Source organism: Antechinus flavipes, chromosome 1 (assembly GCF_016432865.1).
Source record: "Antechinus flavipes isolate AdamAnt ecotype Samford, QLD, Australia chromosome 1, AdamAnt_v2, whole genome shotgun sequence".
NCBI classification, from domain to species: Eukaryota; Metazoa; Chordata; class Mammalia; order Dasyuromorphia; family Dasyuridae; genus Antechinus; species Antechinus flavipes.
In genome coordinates, this window is record NC_067398.1 from 192379035 (window position 1) to 192394729 (window position 15695).

Here is a 15695-nt window from a genome sequence, read left to right on the forward strand (position 1 = left end):
CCTGCAAAAAAATACTATTTTATGGGCAATTCACACAGGGCGAGCGCTCACAAGGTGGTCAGAAAAAGCAAGATAAGGATGTTCTCAAGGTCTCTCTTAAGTTCAGAATTGGTGGAAGACCCTGACACAGGATTGCCCAGGGTGGCGTGCCCTCATCAGAGAAGGTGCTGTGTTCTATGAGCAAAGCAGAACTGAATTAGCTCAGAAGAAACATAAGATGGACAAAGTTAGAGAAGCTATTCCAAATGTTCATAGGGACTATTTGTGTTTGATCTGGGGCAGAGCATTTTGAGCTCATATCAGCCACAGTCAGACACACTGTAACTCGACTCAACATAGGGATGTCATTTTGGTCCTCTTCAAGAATGAAGGATGATGATAATAATAATAATAATAATAACAACCAATTTATCCTGTATATAACTTGTTTATTTCTGTTTGTTGTCTCCCTCATTAAAATGAGAGTTTCTCTAAGTCAGAGACTGTCTTTTTTCTCTTTTGTTGTTCCAGAGCTTAATATAATACCTGGCACATAAAAGGTGCTTAATAAATGTTTATTGATTAATTGATTGAAGCTATTATGATCTTCATTTTATGTTCAGATTCCTACCTAGGGCTTACCTTATAAACCTGTTTGTTTTCATGTTTAAATGTTTCTCTTGAAATATTTTTAAAAAGGAAAATGAGTCTGACTCAGATTAAGCAACTTGCCCAGAATCACATAGTGAGAAGTATCTGAGACACAATTTGAACTCAGGGCCTCTTAACCACAAGCCCATCATTCTCGATACTGTGCCTCCTAATTTGGTTAATCATAAAACATTAATTTTTATACAGATAATATTGTTATGGGAGAAATCTTTTTTGGGATTTCATGTGGTGAGTAAATGCTGCCAATTCTATATTAACCACAATGCAGAAATTATGGAGGTAAAAACTTAGTAGATATTATGATGTTTTGCCATAGGGTTAGGCCTTAGAGAAAACCTGAATAATCACAAGGATTTTGAGAAGACTTCTTATACGTAAAATTATGTAAGAGTAACAGAGAAATAATTCATGTACATGTTGCAATCTTACAGATTTATCTTAAGACATGAAATTTAAAAAAAATAGATCTATAATCCCATACTTCTTTCAATGTCATAAAAGTTTAACAAACTTTGTTTAAAAGAATCATAATTTTATATATCAATTAAGGAAACATCTCATTATACTTTATAGTGATATATATATATAATCATATATATAAGCTATATAATTATAGTTTATAGTTAAACTATATAGTTATAGTTATAAGTCATATTACAGATTAAACTACATTTAGAGAATTCACAAATAGTTGAGGAAAAGGATTTACATGTCACTAAGGAGTCAGATACAGTTGAAAGTCTTCCTCTGGCTTCTTATATAAAAGAATGCTTAAAGCTCTTAAAATAAATTTTTATATCCCATGAGACAGCTTTTGTTCAGATGAAGTTGATATTAAAACAGATTTTCATTTAACTAAAAACTGCCATAGGAATGGCTCTGAATCCCAAATAATAAAAATAAATGAAAAATTCCAATAACAATATTATGGATGATCCAGAAAATCCTGGATAAAAAATTAGAATTTCAGCAAAGAAGCATAATAAATAATGAACCCACAAAAATCTTCAGACATTCTGTATATTACCAACAAAACCCAACAGATGGAATAAATTCCATTCCAAGTTATTAAAAAATGTATAAAAGATTTGGAAGTCTTAACTACCAAGATACAAATATTATATGATTATGATTACTAAATATTCTTTACAGAAATCCTCAAAGGCTTAAATAATTGGATAGATATTACAAATGACAATCTAATATAAAATTGTAATACCCATAACATTTAGGTCTCTGTCCTTCAGGAACCTAGGCTTTGTTAATTGAGTTTTTATAAAATTGTACTACATTTGCCCTGCAATCTCTACAACCATGTCTCTGCCAGTGTCTTCCCCACAACCTTTCAGTTATCTTTTATCTATTTTCTTCTGTTCTTCAATATCACCTTATTTGAGAACAGGGATTGTGTCACTTATTTATATCCCTAGTACTTAGCACAGTAAGCACAAGTTATGTGTTTAATAAGAAATTTCCTTAAATGAATTGCTAAAATCACATCCATAGAATTCCCTTGATTATCAAATTGGACTATCAAAAAACAAAACAAGGTTATGTTCTTGATTGAAGGATTATAAATTTAAAGCTCAAAAGCATATTAAATGTCAATGAGTCTAACACTCTCATTTTACAAATGAGAAAACTGAGTTTAAGAGATTAAGATACTTGCTTAGTTTGTTTCTGAGGCAGGAACTGAATCCAGAACTTTGTGCACTGCACTGCCTAGTTACTTTGAAAGTAACTATTTTAATTATCACCGTTTTCCTTTCTAAAATCTTACAAATCATCCTTTGATAATATTCTTTAAAGTCATTTTGAAATCAAAGTCAAATTAATTCGTCCAAATTTAGCAAACTCCACTCTTCCTTTTTCAAGAAATATGAACCTTTACCTCTCTCCAATTCTGACATCTTTCTTTATCTATAATCTTTAAAAGTTCATTCAAATTTGTTTTAGCAATCAGATTTACCAAGTATCAGTATCCTAGAACGATCCAATCAATGTATCCCTATCAATTAAAAAAAAATTATACATGCATCCTCAATTTTTGTCTATTTATATATATAATATATATGTAATACTATATTAGTAATTTGTAGAATACATACATGTAATAGTGTATTCATAATTATTTTCATAATAAAACAAATTTAAAAGATTAGATAAAGACGAAATAATATGTTATCTTAGAATCAGTAGGGAGCCAGTGAAGTTTATTGAGAAGAATACTGACATGTTAAAATCCAGGTTTTAGGAAAATCTGTTTGCAGCTTTGTGGAGGATAGATTGCAGAGCAGAGAGAATAATTTTCAGAGCAGTAGAATAAATTTCTAATTGGTATGACTGCCTCAAGTTTTTCCTCATTCTAGTCTATCCTCCCTAAGTTGCCAAAGGGATCTTTCTAAAATATAAGTCTGATGGTGTCACCCCCACTCCTCCATAAACTCTAGTGCCCCCCCACCCCTTTACCCGCAGCCTTGTTTGGCATTTAAACCCCTTCACTACATGTCTTTTCTCTACCTTTCTGGTGTTCGAGCACTTTACTACAACTCCATGAAGTTTTAAAATCCAGACTTCTTGCTGTTTCTCATGTAAGACTGTCCCTTTGCACTGGCTGTTCCCCATACCTGGAATTCTTACCCTCCTCACTGCAGCATCAGGCCTTCCTAGCTTCCTTCAAAATTCAGCTCAAATCATACCTTGTGCAAGAGGCATTTCCTTGTCCCTTCCATTGCTTGAGCCTTCCCAGTGAGATTGCCTTCCAATTTACAGTGTGTGTGTGTGTGTGTGTGTGTGTGTGTGTGTGTGTGTGTATCTTATACTATTTTGTTGTTGAATCCTTTTTTAGTTATGTCCAAATCCTCATGAAATTTCATTTGATACTGGAGTGGCAAAGATACTGGAGTGGTTGGCCATTACCTTCTCATTTTGGAGATGAGAAAATTGAGGCAAACAGGATTAAGTGAGTTGTCCAAGATCATACAACTACTAAGGGTCTGATGCTGGATTTTAACTCAGGCCTTCCGTGATTCCAGGCCCTTCATTCTATCCCCTTTTACCACCCAGCAGCCCATCTTATATATGTCTCGTTTTTTGAAAGTGGTCTCTGAGATGTATAAACTGTTAAGAGAAGATTAGTTCCTCAGGGGTAAGGGCTGCTCAAAGATCTTTAGTATCTATCACCCAACTCCCACTTGTGGCTCTAAGAAACTGTAGCACGGGGAGCATCCGTAGCACATGGAGCATCTGTAGCACATGGAACATCTGTAGCACATGGAACATCCATATCCCGGCAAAACCATTTTTATGGATGGGTTAAAGCAGGTTGAATGTAACTGATGGGCTTCGAATCCTTCCCAAGGATTATGAAGATTACAGATGAATGTGAACAACTTATTCCAACAAACTGGCCATAAAAGTGGTTGACACAGGCGATACAAACTGCTTAGAGTTTGATCAGACATCAAAGCAGCATCCCCAAGTGACTTTGGTCTTGCTCTTGGACTTCAGTGACCCTGGAAAAAAGAATGAGGCTAAAGGCTTTGCACATTTCAGCCTCACTTAAATGCAATTTATGTGAAAATCAGAAGACACATCCAAACTATTTTACCATTTTTACTTATCTCAAAGTCCTGTGTTAACGGACAAGTGATGAAGAAGCAGGTGCAAATAAACTGAGAGCTGTAGTCACAACCCTGTTCACATGTGGGCCAAGCCATGGTCATCTCTCACTAGCCAGAAACATCAGTGGGATTCAGCAGCCTCCCATGGTATCTAAGCAGCCTCTTTAAGGACCCCAGTGCTTACCTCTTAACATGAAGAAGGGGCTTTTGAAAAGGTGCCCTAAAAATTGTCTGCTTCACTAAACTGGGACCTGCTTACTCCAGCAGATGAGAATCCTAGCTTGTGGTTGAAACAAACAAAAAAGTGGAAAAGCTTTTGTGAAGACAATTCCACTCACCATTGTGTTCATTCCACATGTTTATGGACAAAATGAAATCCAGTAAATCTGAAAGATGAAATTTCTTCTTGCAAGAGAATTTAGCAGGTATTGCATCCATATAACAGCCCTGAAGTTGGAGCTGGATATGTTTTTTCTTGCAGTGTTAACTGTTGTAGAAAGAATCTTGAAGCCAGCATAGGTTTTGCAATCAAATCTAATCTAGTCAACAGGCTTGTATGCCTCCAAAATTATATAGACTCATGACTGTGTGATTGCTCCTTGCAGGAAAGTGCCATACCAGCATCATTTTATGGAACATATGTTCTCACCATAACAAACCCTGATAAGATAAAAACCTATTTTATGAACACCTGGACATCCTCATCATCAGTGTGCTAAAAGAGAACAAGCTTATAATTTATGTTAAAGTAGACATAGATCATCAGATATGGCAGGGAATGCTTGGGAAAAAATGGAGTTGGAAACAGCAACAACTGTTGACTACTGAAGACTCGTAATTCTCATGACCTCATCACCAACACTAGCTTTTGCTTACCTAAACATAATAAAATTTCATGGAGGCATCCATAGCAAACACTGACATTTAATTGTTATTGTAAGGAAAAGACAGGCAGGAGATGAGAGTGATGAAGGTACTGTATGGTAGAGTGCTAGAGTGAGCATAGACATCTCCTCTCTGAGCTAAATACTCTCATTCAACAAAACGGTGGCTCCAAGGCAAGATGACTACCAGAAGACTTAATGTCAAAGATTAGCGACCTTCTCCTTGCATGAACAGTTTGTGGCTAAACTAACATATGCTTGTCAACAGCGGAGCAGAAAAGGAATGAGCAGCTTCCAGAGATCTGGCCACTACATTTACACATATGAGTCAAAACATTCACAAACATCAGTTGGATAAAAATGATAGAGAAATTCAAGAGTTAGTAAAAATGAGACGTCTGCAGGTCTTACCAGTAGGATAGTTCGTCTATCTCTAAGAATACAGCATTTAATTCCATCAAAAATAAAGTGCAAAATTAGAAGAACAAAGAATAGTTTACCTCTCACATCTGTGGAGAAGGAAGGAATTTATGGCCAAAGAACTTGAGTGCATTATTGAATGCAAAGTGGATAATTTAGAATGTTAAGTTTAAAAGTTTTGTATAAACAAAACCAATGAAGGCAAGATTAGAAGGGAAGCAATTAACTAGGGGGAAAAATTTTATATTCAAGTGCTCTGATAAAGGCCTCATTTCTAAAATATATAGAGAATTGACTCAAATTTATAAGAATTGTAGCCATTGCAGCCCTTTTTGTAGTTGCCAGAAACTGGAAATTGAATGGATGCCCATCAATTGGAGAATGGCTGAATAAGTTGTGGTATATGAATATTATGGAATAGTACTGTTCTGTAAGAAATGACCAGCAGGATGATTTCAGAAAGGCGTGGAGAGACTTACATGAACTGATGCTGAGTGAAATGAGCAGGACCAGGAGATCATAACACACTTCAACAATACTATATGATGATCAATTCTGATGGATGTGGCTCTCTTCAACAATGAGATGAACCAAATCAGTTCAAATTGTTCAGTAATGAAGAGAACCAGCTACACCCAGTAAAAGAACTATGGGAAATGAGTGTAGACCACAACATAGCATTTCCACTCCTTCTGTTTTTGTCTGCTTGCATTTTTGTTTTCCTTCGCAGGTTATTTTTACCTTATTTTTAAATCTGATTTTTCTTGTGCAGCAAGATAACTGTATAAATATGTATACATATATTGTATTTAACATATACTTTAACATATTTAACATGTATTGGTCTACCTGCCATCTAGGGGAGGAGGTGGGGGGAAGGAGGGGAAAAATTGGAACAGAATGTTTTGCAAGGGTCATTGACCCTTTGTAGAGAATTAGCCATGAACTTGTCTTGTAAATAAAAAGCTATAATAAAAAAGAAAGAAAGAAAAAAAGAAATAAAGTGCAACTAAAAGAAAAAAAAAAAGAAAAAAAATTCAAGCCATTCTTCATCTGATAAATGGTCAAAGGATATGAACAATTTTCAGATAAAGAAATTAAAACCATTTCTAATCATATGAAAAGGTGCACTAAATCATTATTGATCAGAGAAATGCAAATTAAGACAACTCTGAGGTATCACTACACATCTCTCAGATTGGCTAAAATGACAGGAAAAGATAATACTGAATGTTGGGGAGATGTGGGGAAACTAGAACACTAATACATTATTGGTAGAATTGTGAATGGATCCAACCATTTTGGAGAGCAGTTTGGAACTATGCCCAAACTGTCCATACCCTTTGATCCAGCAGTGTTATTACTGGGCTTATATCCTGGAGATTTTAAAGAAGGAAAAGAGACCCATATGTGCAAAAATGTGCAAAAAATTGTAGCAGCCTTTTTTGAATGGCAAGGAACTGGAAACTGAGTGGATGCTCATCAATTGGAGAATGGTTGAAAATGTTAATTATGGTATATGAATATTATGGAATATTATTATTCTATAAGAAATGATCAGCAGGATGATGTCAGAGAGGACTGGAGAGACTTACATGAATTTATGTGAAGTGAAGTGAGCAGAACCAGGAGACTATACGATGATCAATTCTGATGGACGTGGCTCTCTTCAAAGTGAGATGATTCAAACTAGACCCACAGAGAGAACTATGGGAACTGAGTGTGGACCACAACATAGCATTTCCACTCTTTTTGTTGTTGTTTGCTTGCATTTTATTTTCTTTTTCATTTTTTTCCTTTTTGATCTGATTTTTCTTGTGCAGCAAGATATTTGTGCAAATAGGTATAGAGGAATCGCACATGTTTAACATGTATTAGATTATATGCTGACTGGGAAAGGAGGTGGGGAGAAGGGAGGGAAAAATTAAAACACAGGGTTTTGTATGGATGAATGTTGAAAATTATTTTTGTATATATTTTGAAAATAAAAAGCTTCAACAATAACAAAAATAAAAAGTTCAAGCAAAGCTTAGAGAAATGAAGGATTAGAGTTCAGGGGCAAAGCCCAGACGGCGGTATAAAGCCAGGAAGCAGCTCAAGCACTCCCATTTTCCCTCAAAAACCACATGAAACTAAAACTCTGAAGAGAGTCTAATGGAATGGAACCCTTCTCCAGCTCAAAATAGTTTGGAAGGACTTTAAGAAAGGCCAGTCTCTGGGGCAGCTAGGTAACTCAGTGAATAGAGCACCAGTCTTGAAATCAGGAGGACCTGAATTCAAATTTGGCCTCAGACACTTGACATTTCCTGGCTGTACGACCCTGGGCAAGTCACTTAACCCCACTTGCCTAAGAGAAAAAAAAAAAAGGTCAGTCTCGCCAAACACAAAGATCCCTGACTTAAAACCAGGGCTCAGAGCTGCAAAAGAAGCTTGGAACAGCACCTCCTGTACTCTAAGAACAGAGCTTGAGCAAAAAAAAAAAAAATCACAAAATAGGAAGGGGGTGGGAAGAAGACAGAGAGGAAAAAATGAGCAAAAAGCAGAGAACAACCTTATTAAGCATAGAAAGCTACTATGGTGACCAACTCAGATGAGGAAAAAATATCAGGGAAATTTCTTTTTTAAAATTATTATTATTATAGCTTTTTATTTACAAGATATATGCATGGGTAATTTTTCAGCATTGACAATTGCAAGACTTTTTGTTCCAACTTTTCCTCTCCTTCCCCCCAGCCCCTCCCCTAGATGGCAGATTGACCGAGGCATGTTAAATATGTTTAAGTATAAGTTAAATACAATATATGTATACATGTCCATACAGTTATTTTGCTGTACAAAAAGAATAGGACTTTGAAATAGTGTACAATTAGCCTGTGAAGGAAATCAAAAATGCAGGCAGACAAAAACGGAGGGATTGGGAATTCTATGTAGTGGTTCATAGTCATCTCCCAGAGTTCTTTCACTGGGTGTAGCTGGTTCAATTCATTACTGCTCTATTGGAACTGATTTGTTTCATCTCGTGAAGATGGCGACGTCCATCAGAATTGATCATCATATAGTATTGTTGTTGAAGTGTATAATGATCTCCTCGTCCTGCTCATTTCACTCAGCATCGGTTGGTGAAGTTTCTCCAGGCCTTTCTGAAATCCTCCTGCTGGTCATTTCTTTCTTTTCTTTTTTTTTTAAATATGGTCATTTCTTACCGAACAATAATATTCCACAATATTCATATACCACAAATTTATTCAGCCATTCTCCAGTTGATGGGCATCCACTCAGTTTCCAGTTTCTGGCCACTACAAACAGGGCTGCCTCAAACATTCTTGCACATACAGGTCCCTTTCCCTTCTTTAGTATCTCTTTGGGGTATAAGCCCAGTAGAAACATTGCTGGATCAAAGGGTATGCAGAGTTTGATAACTTTTTGATTATAGTTCCAAATTTCTCTCCAGAATGGCTGGATATATTCACAATTCCACCAACAATGTATCAGTGTCCCTGTTTTCCTCCATCCCCTCCAGCATTCCGCATTATCTTTCCCAGTCATTCTAGTCAATCTGACAGGTATGTAGTGGTATCTCAGAGGTGTCTTAATTTGCATTTCTCTGATTAATAATGACTTGGAGCATTTTTTCAATAGTTTCAATTTCTTTGTCTGAGAATTGTCTGTTCATTTCCTTTGACCATTTATCAATTGGAGAATGACAGAGGAAATTTCAAAGAGTTATATTAATCAGTTTCAAGCCCAAAGAGGCTTCTCAGATGTTCTCATAAAAGATTTTAAAGAAGAAAAATTGGGAAAAGAAACAAGAATTATGCAAGAGAAAGTCTACAATTTGGAAAAGGAAGAACTAAAATTGAGGAAAACAATTCCTTAAAAAATACAATTGGCCAAAAGCAAAAAAAAAAAAAAAAAAATCCACTGAAGAAATCAGTTGAGATCAGCTCAAGACCAGCTTCATCGAGGAGAAAGTATAATACAGAGCAGGCAGGTACTTCAGCAAAGAAGTCCTTTTATTGAACTGAGGGTAAGGGTTTTTATATCTTTAGATATAACTATAATAAGCAACTTTCTCATGAGAACTTTTCCCTGGCAGTTTCCTAGCTTCCTTGTTATCAAAAAGATAATCTGATTTTCAAGAGACAGAGTGGAGGAGTAGTGAGCCAACATTCCTGAGTTTACACAGCCTTCAACTACAGGAAAGCAATAGGGAACATCTGGGCTGACCTGAAGCCTCTGAATCCTCAAAGCTGGACCTTAACAATCAATTATTTAAAACATATTATTGGCCAAATGCAAAAAAAAAAAAAAAAATCCACTGAAGAAAATAATACCTTGAAAAGTAAAATTAATAAAATGGAAAAAGAGAAATAAATAAAGGATTCTTGGCTCAGTAAGAAGGCAGATGATTATGCTGATAACAATCCAAAGTATTTTATGATTCCCTGAAGACCATAGGCCAAAGTCCTATGAGCATCTCAACTACTTAGCATGATGGAACTATATTGATAGGCAATAAGGACATGATTCTCTCTTTTTTTAATTTATGCATAGATAACTTCTTTTTTATTAATCTTTTTATTTTCAAAACATATGCATGGATAATTTTTCAACATTTTTCAACATTAACCCTTGCAAAACCTTGTGTTCCAAATTTTCTCCTCCTTCCCCCTCCACCCTCTCCCCTAGATAGCAAGTAATCCAATATATGTTAAACATGGCAGAAATATATCTTAAATCCAATATATACATACAATTATCTTGCTGCACAAGAAAAATCAAACAGGAAAAAAAATGAGAAAAAAAAAAATGCAGTCAGAATAGGACACATTACATCTTGACTCCAAAAAGTGAGTCATTTTCTTGACTCCAAAAGGTGATGTCAGGAAGGACAACCACATATATCATCTGTGAAAGAACACACATCTCTATTACTGCTGTTGTATGTCATAGTCTTGAGAAAATAAATAAACTTCAGTGTATCTGTTTTTTTGTAACCTGTGCTTGCTTATTCATTCACTGGTTAATAGCAACTTTGAAAATTCTTAGTGCAATAGCATATAAATGGATGCAATAAATACAGGCTTTTTTTTTTTTTTTTTAACCACTGGATATTTGTTTGAGATAATATATTCAAATTAATGATCCTCCAAATCCCAATCTGAATTCTGTTCACCTAGATGAATATTAATTGATAGGAATTAGAGTAAAATTTCATCATAGTGATAAAATGGTAATTGACTTTAAAATTGAAAAGCAAGGTGAATAATAGAAAAATATCAATGGATAATAAATGGCCTCACATCCCCTTTCTCCTGTGTGTGCTGGAGACAATCCTAATCAGCTCTTGAGAACTGATTTTAAATTTGCAGTGTGAGTATTTACGTTCAGAATTTTTAAAAATTAGGGTTTTTAAAAAACTGTTTTGTTGGAGACTTTAAAATGGATAGAAATGGCAACAATAAGATTATCTGATAATCAATTCTGATGGGCATGGCTCTCTTCAACAATAATCCAGTCAGTTCCAATGATCTTGTGATGAAAAGAGCCATCTACACCCAGAGAAAGAACCGTGGGAACTGAGTGTGGTTCACAACATAACATTTTCACTATTTTTGTTGTTGTCTGCTTTCATTTTATTTTCTTTCTCATTTTTTTCCCAGTTTGATTTGATTTTTCTTGTGTAGCAAAATAATTGTATAAATATGTATGCATATATTGGATTTAACATATATTTCTACCATGTTTAACATATATTGGACTATTTACCATCTAGAGGAAGGGGTAGAGGATGGAGAGGAGGAAAACAGAACACAAGGTTTTGCAAGGGTTAATGTTGAAGAATTATCCATGCATATGTTTGAAAAATAAAAAGCTTTAATAAAAATAAAATGAGTGGGAAATTTCAATAGCAAATTCAAATTTTAAAATAAATTTGTTTAACTTTTTAAAAATTTTGAGTTCTAAATTCTCCCCTTTTTCTCCAGTTTCTCTCCTACCCATTGAGAAGGCAAGAATTATGATATAACTTATATACACATGCAATCATGCAAAATGTATTTTCATATATTTCTGCAAAAGAAATTTAAAAGTATTTCATGTGTATATTTTTTTTCTGAAGAGCTTCTACTTGTTAAAACTTTTGTCACCATACCCCTGCCCTTTTTTCTTTCCCCTTTCCAATTTTCTATCTTACAAATTCTGAAATGGAAGGGCACAGATTCAGTCTCTTTCCATTTCCCTTCCTGGAGTGCAAGAAACTCAGATAGCTTCTAACCAACAGCACAGCAAATTTCTCAATTAGAAAGCTAGTAGTTTTATAGCCAATAGTTTAACCCTTTTTGAAAATGGCTTTGGACTGCTCTAATTTTTCCAAGCATCCTGAGAACATTTGCATTAAAATTTAAAGTTCCATTCAAATGACAAGGCTCTGAAAAGTTAAGGTCTCTAGGCACCTTCAAAGAAAAAGGAAAAAAAAATTAGTTTTTACTTCTAAACAAGAGTCCAACCCAAGACAATTTATTAAATTAAGCAAATTCCTTTAGCACAACTAATATTACTAGGTATTTTAAATAAATTCACTTATAAACCAGAATCAAATGGACTATTCTCCCATTCTACTGGGAGAGTCTTCTAGAGCAAAGTGTCTGTCTAGCAGTTCCTGAGAACAAAAACGACTCAATGACATACTTTATAACAGCCATAAACTAAAGGGCAATCATCCCTTAATCACTTGTAATTGATATGGAACACATTAGTCATTACATATTTTTCTAGATGAGTAACTGCATCTTCTAACATACAAACAAGCAATAAAGATTTGAAGTTAGTTTTGTGGATTGAAACTATTTCTTCATATTTTCTTTTTAGTTTATCAAACCGTTTTTTTGTTTTGTTTTGTTTTGTTTTGTTTTTTTATATATCCTATCATATATGTTTTATTTATATATCTTTATCTCCTATAAATAGAGATAGAGATATAGAGATAAGATATGGATATGTAATGTAGGCCATTACTTGATGTGGAATTATTAAGAGCAAGAAGCATTTACTATGTCATACGTCAATAAAAATTCAGAGACACATATAATTTATATGGGTCTGTGAACAAAGGTAACAAAAGGCAGAGGGCTTCTCCTAAAAGTTACAGGTTGGTCAGAAACTCAGGATTTAATGGATTTTGCAAGCTACTGAGAACAGCAGAGCAAGTGTGGATATGGCAGAACACAAATTTGAAAACCCTAGAAGTCCAAAGAACAGACCTGGGGAATCCAGAGCTCTGAATCTCAAAAAAAGAAAGGAAAATACTTTTAATCTGAGAAGGCACCCCTCAACTGAAAATTTGTGGCATATGATCATAATAGAATGCTATTAGTGTACCATAAGAAATTATGGCTTTCCAGGTTAGTTGATTTTTCGGGAGAGATCCAGCATGAGTCAACATCTACCACAAGGATGAGCCAGGAGCTACTGATGATGTATACTGGTTCCTGGCCCACAGAACCAACTTGACTTTCAATGAGGTTGTCCTGAAAAATCTGTCCATGAGTGGACCAGCTGACCCTCCTCTTCTTCCCCTCGGTGCTCCCCAAGTCCACCTCACTCACCCCCTCCCATATGATCAGAAAAATGGAGCTACCAGTCAGGGAAAACGAGACAGCTGAAATGTTGGAACCAACAACAGGTGATGTAAGGATCTGGGATGTCCCCAAGCTGAATGCCGTTTACCCTGCATGTTACTTGCAGTTCCCAGAATTGAATCCTCAAGGCTGCTAGGAAGATACTCATCTTTGATCTACTGGTGGGGAGCTCACTGGGACACTTTCCCGATGTTTGGTCTCTGAAAGGGCCTTGAGGTGAAAGGGCCTTGGGAAAACATGGAGCCCTATTTTGATAACACAAAGAAAAGAAATTAAGAAAATATACATAAAATGTAGAGGACTGGAACTCTGAAAAGGTGTATTTGAATCTAAGACAGCAAAACACTTAAGACTAATTACCTACTCAATGTGTGATAAAGGTTCTAAAAGCATATGGTAATGCGATGGTCCTCCTCCCAATTGGCACTTGCTGAATGTGTTGTGATGAGGTAATCAAAGGCAAGGATTGGAGATGGAGAGAGAGGGTCAGACACTCCTGCTGCAGCATGCTGAGGAGAGAAGACTTCTGGCTTGAGACTCCAGAGACCAGGATTCATCTTTGATAAGCCCTGTGGCAGCTTACCTGCCTTCTTCACTTCTCCTCCTAAAGACCAAGGACTTTGGTCCTGACGCTGGCTGACCCTGGCCCTTAGAAAACAAACATAATCTAAAATCAAGACCATACGCAAAGCCTATTGAGCACAAAAGAACCTACTATAGTTTGTGCTTGGCAGGGCAACTCTTACAAACCCAGGGTGAACTCAGCAATACTATGAAGCATCAGAGAAGGAGGAGGATCCATGACTTGCACCTCTGAAAGTTAACCTAGAGATGAGTAGTGAAAAAATAGCTGAAAGGCATGGAGAGTTGAATGAACTTAAAGGGCGTGGTGATTCTCACTCTCATAGCTTAGTTTCACCTCCACCTCCACCTGAGCAGGCTCTTGACCCTCCCCCATCAATTTCACTTTCCTGGGTGGAGGGAGGAGGAGGAGTGGGAAGGGCAGTGACATCACCAACACCTCCCCCTCCCAGCAACTACCCCGCCATGATTCAATTATAAAAGGCACTACTTAAAACCCAAGAAGAAGGACAGAATATATTTGATTTAATAATAGAAGCATATCCTGTGATTGAATAGCTTAACTCTTCAGGTCAAGAAAAAAAGATCCACTCCTTTTAATCTAGAAATTATGAAAGATCTGAAAAAGGCTTGCACTCTTTATGGGTCTACATCATCTTATGTTAAGATGTTATTAGAGAATTTGGCTTATGAATAACCCCCAATGATTGGAAATCTATAGCAAGGACATGTTTATAACCTGGACAAAACTTGTTGTGGCTTTCTGAGTATAATGAACTCTGTAGAATACAAACCCAATAGAATAGGCAATCTGGAGTTAATATACGAGTCACCTTGATCAACTAGCAGGTAAAGGTCAGTATGCAGACGCTTTAGCACAGATTAATTACCCTTTGACAGCATATGAGCAAGTTGCTGCTGTTGCTGCTATCAAAACCTGAGTCACCCTCCCAGGAAGGCAAGATAGAGAGGAAGCCTTCACAAAAATAGAGCAAGGTCCAAATGAACCTTTTGCTGATTTTGTGGGACGTCTATAGACAGCTGTTATATAAACTATTGGTGAAAATGCAGCAACAGGAATAATGATAAAACAACTTGCTAAAGAAAATGCTAATGAGGTTTGCAGAAGAATTATATTAGGACTACACAAAGATGCTCCTTTAGAGGAGATCATAAGATGCTGTGCTACAGTGGACACAAATACCTTTTATACCCAGGCTATGATGCAGAACATGGGAAGACAGGATCCCTCTTGGCAAGGGACGTCTCGATGCTTTCCTTGTGGTAAAGTAGGGCATCTAAAAGCTCAATGTTGGCATAGAGACAGAGTGAGAAAACAGGGTGGGAGAACAACATCCCAAACCCCCATGTCCAAAATGCAACAAAGGCTTCCATTGGTCCTCAGAATGTAGACTGATTCAGGGAAAGAGGATGGGGAGCACAGCCCCAAGGCCCAAAGCAAAAAACACTTGGGGCACGATGGCAGCTGATGCTACACCCAGAGAACCTTTAGAAGTTCAATACCCAGATATGACCAATCAGCCAGGAAGCAACCTGATGGGAAAAAGGGATTACACAAACAGCCAGGAAGCAACCTGATGGGAGAAGGGAATTACAATTGGGGAGAATAGAGTTGTATGCAGCAGGGACAACTGAGATATCCCCTGGAGGTGAAATCTATTCCTCTCTGACCTATGAATCCCTCACCTCCAGGCACAGCAGGCTTGACCATTTCACCTCCTGAGAGTACTTACAAAACAGTGTCCATCCATACACTGATGTGGGAAACTGGGGAATGTGTAGATAATATCCCAGTTACTAATACAGGTAGATAATGTGTGACTTATCACCCAGGAGAAGTAGTAGCATCAGGTTTACTGATACAGACTCCTAAT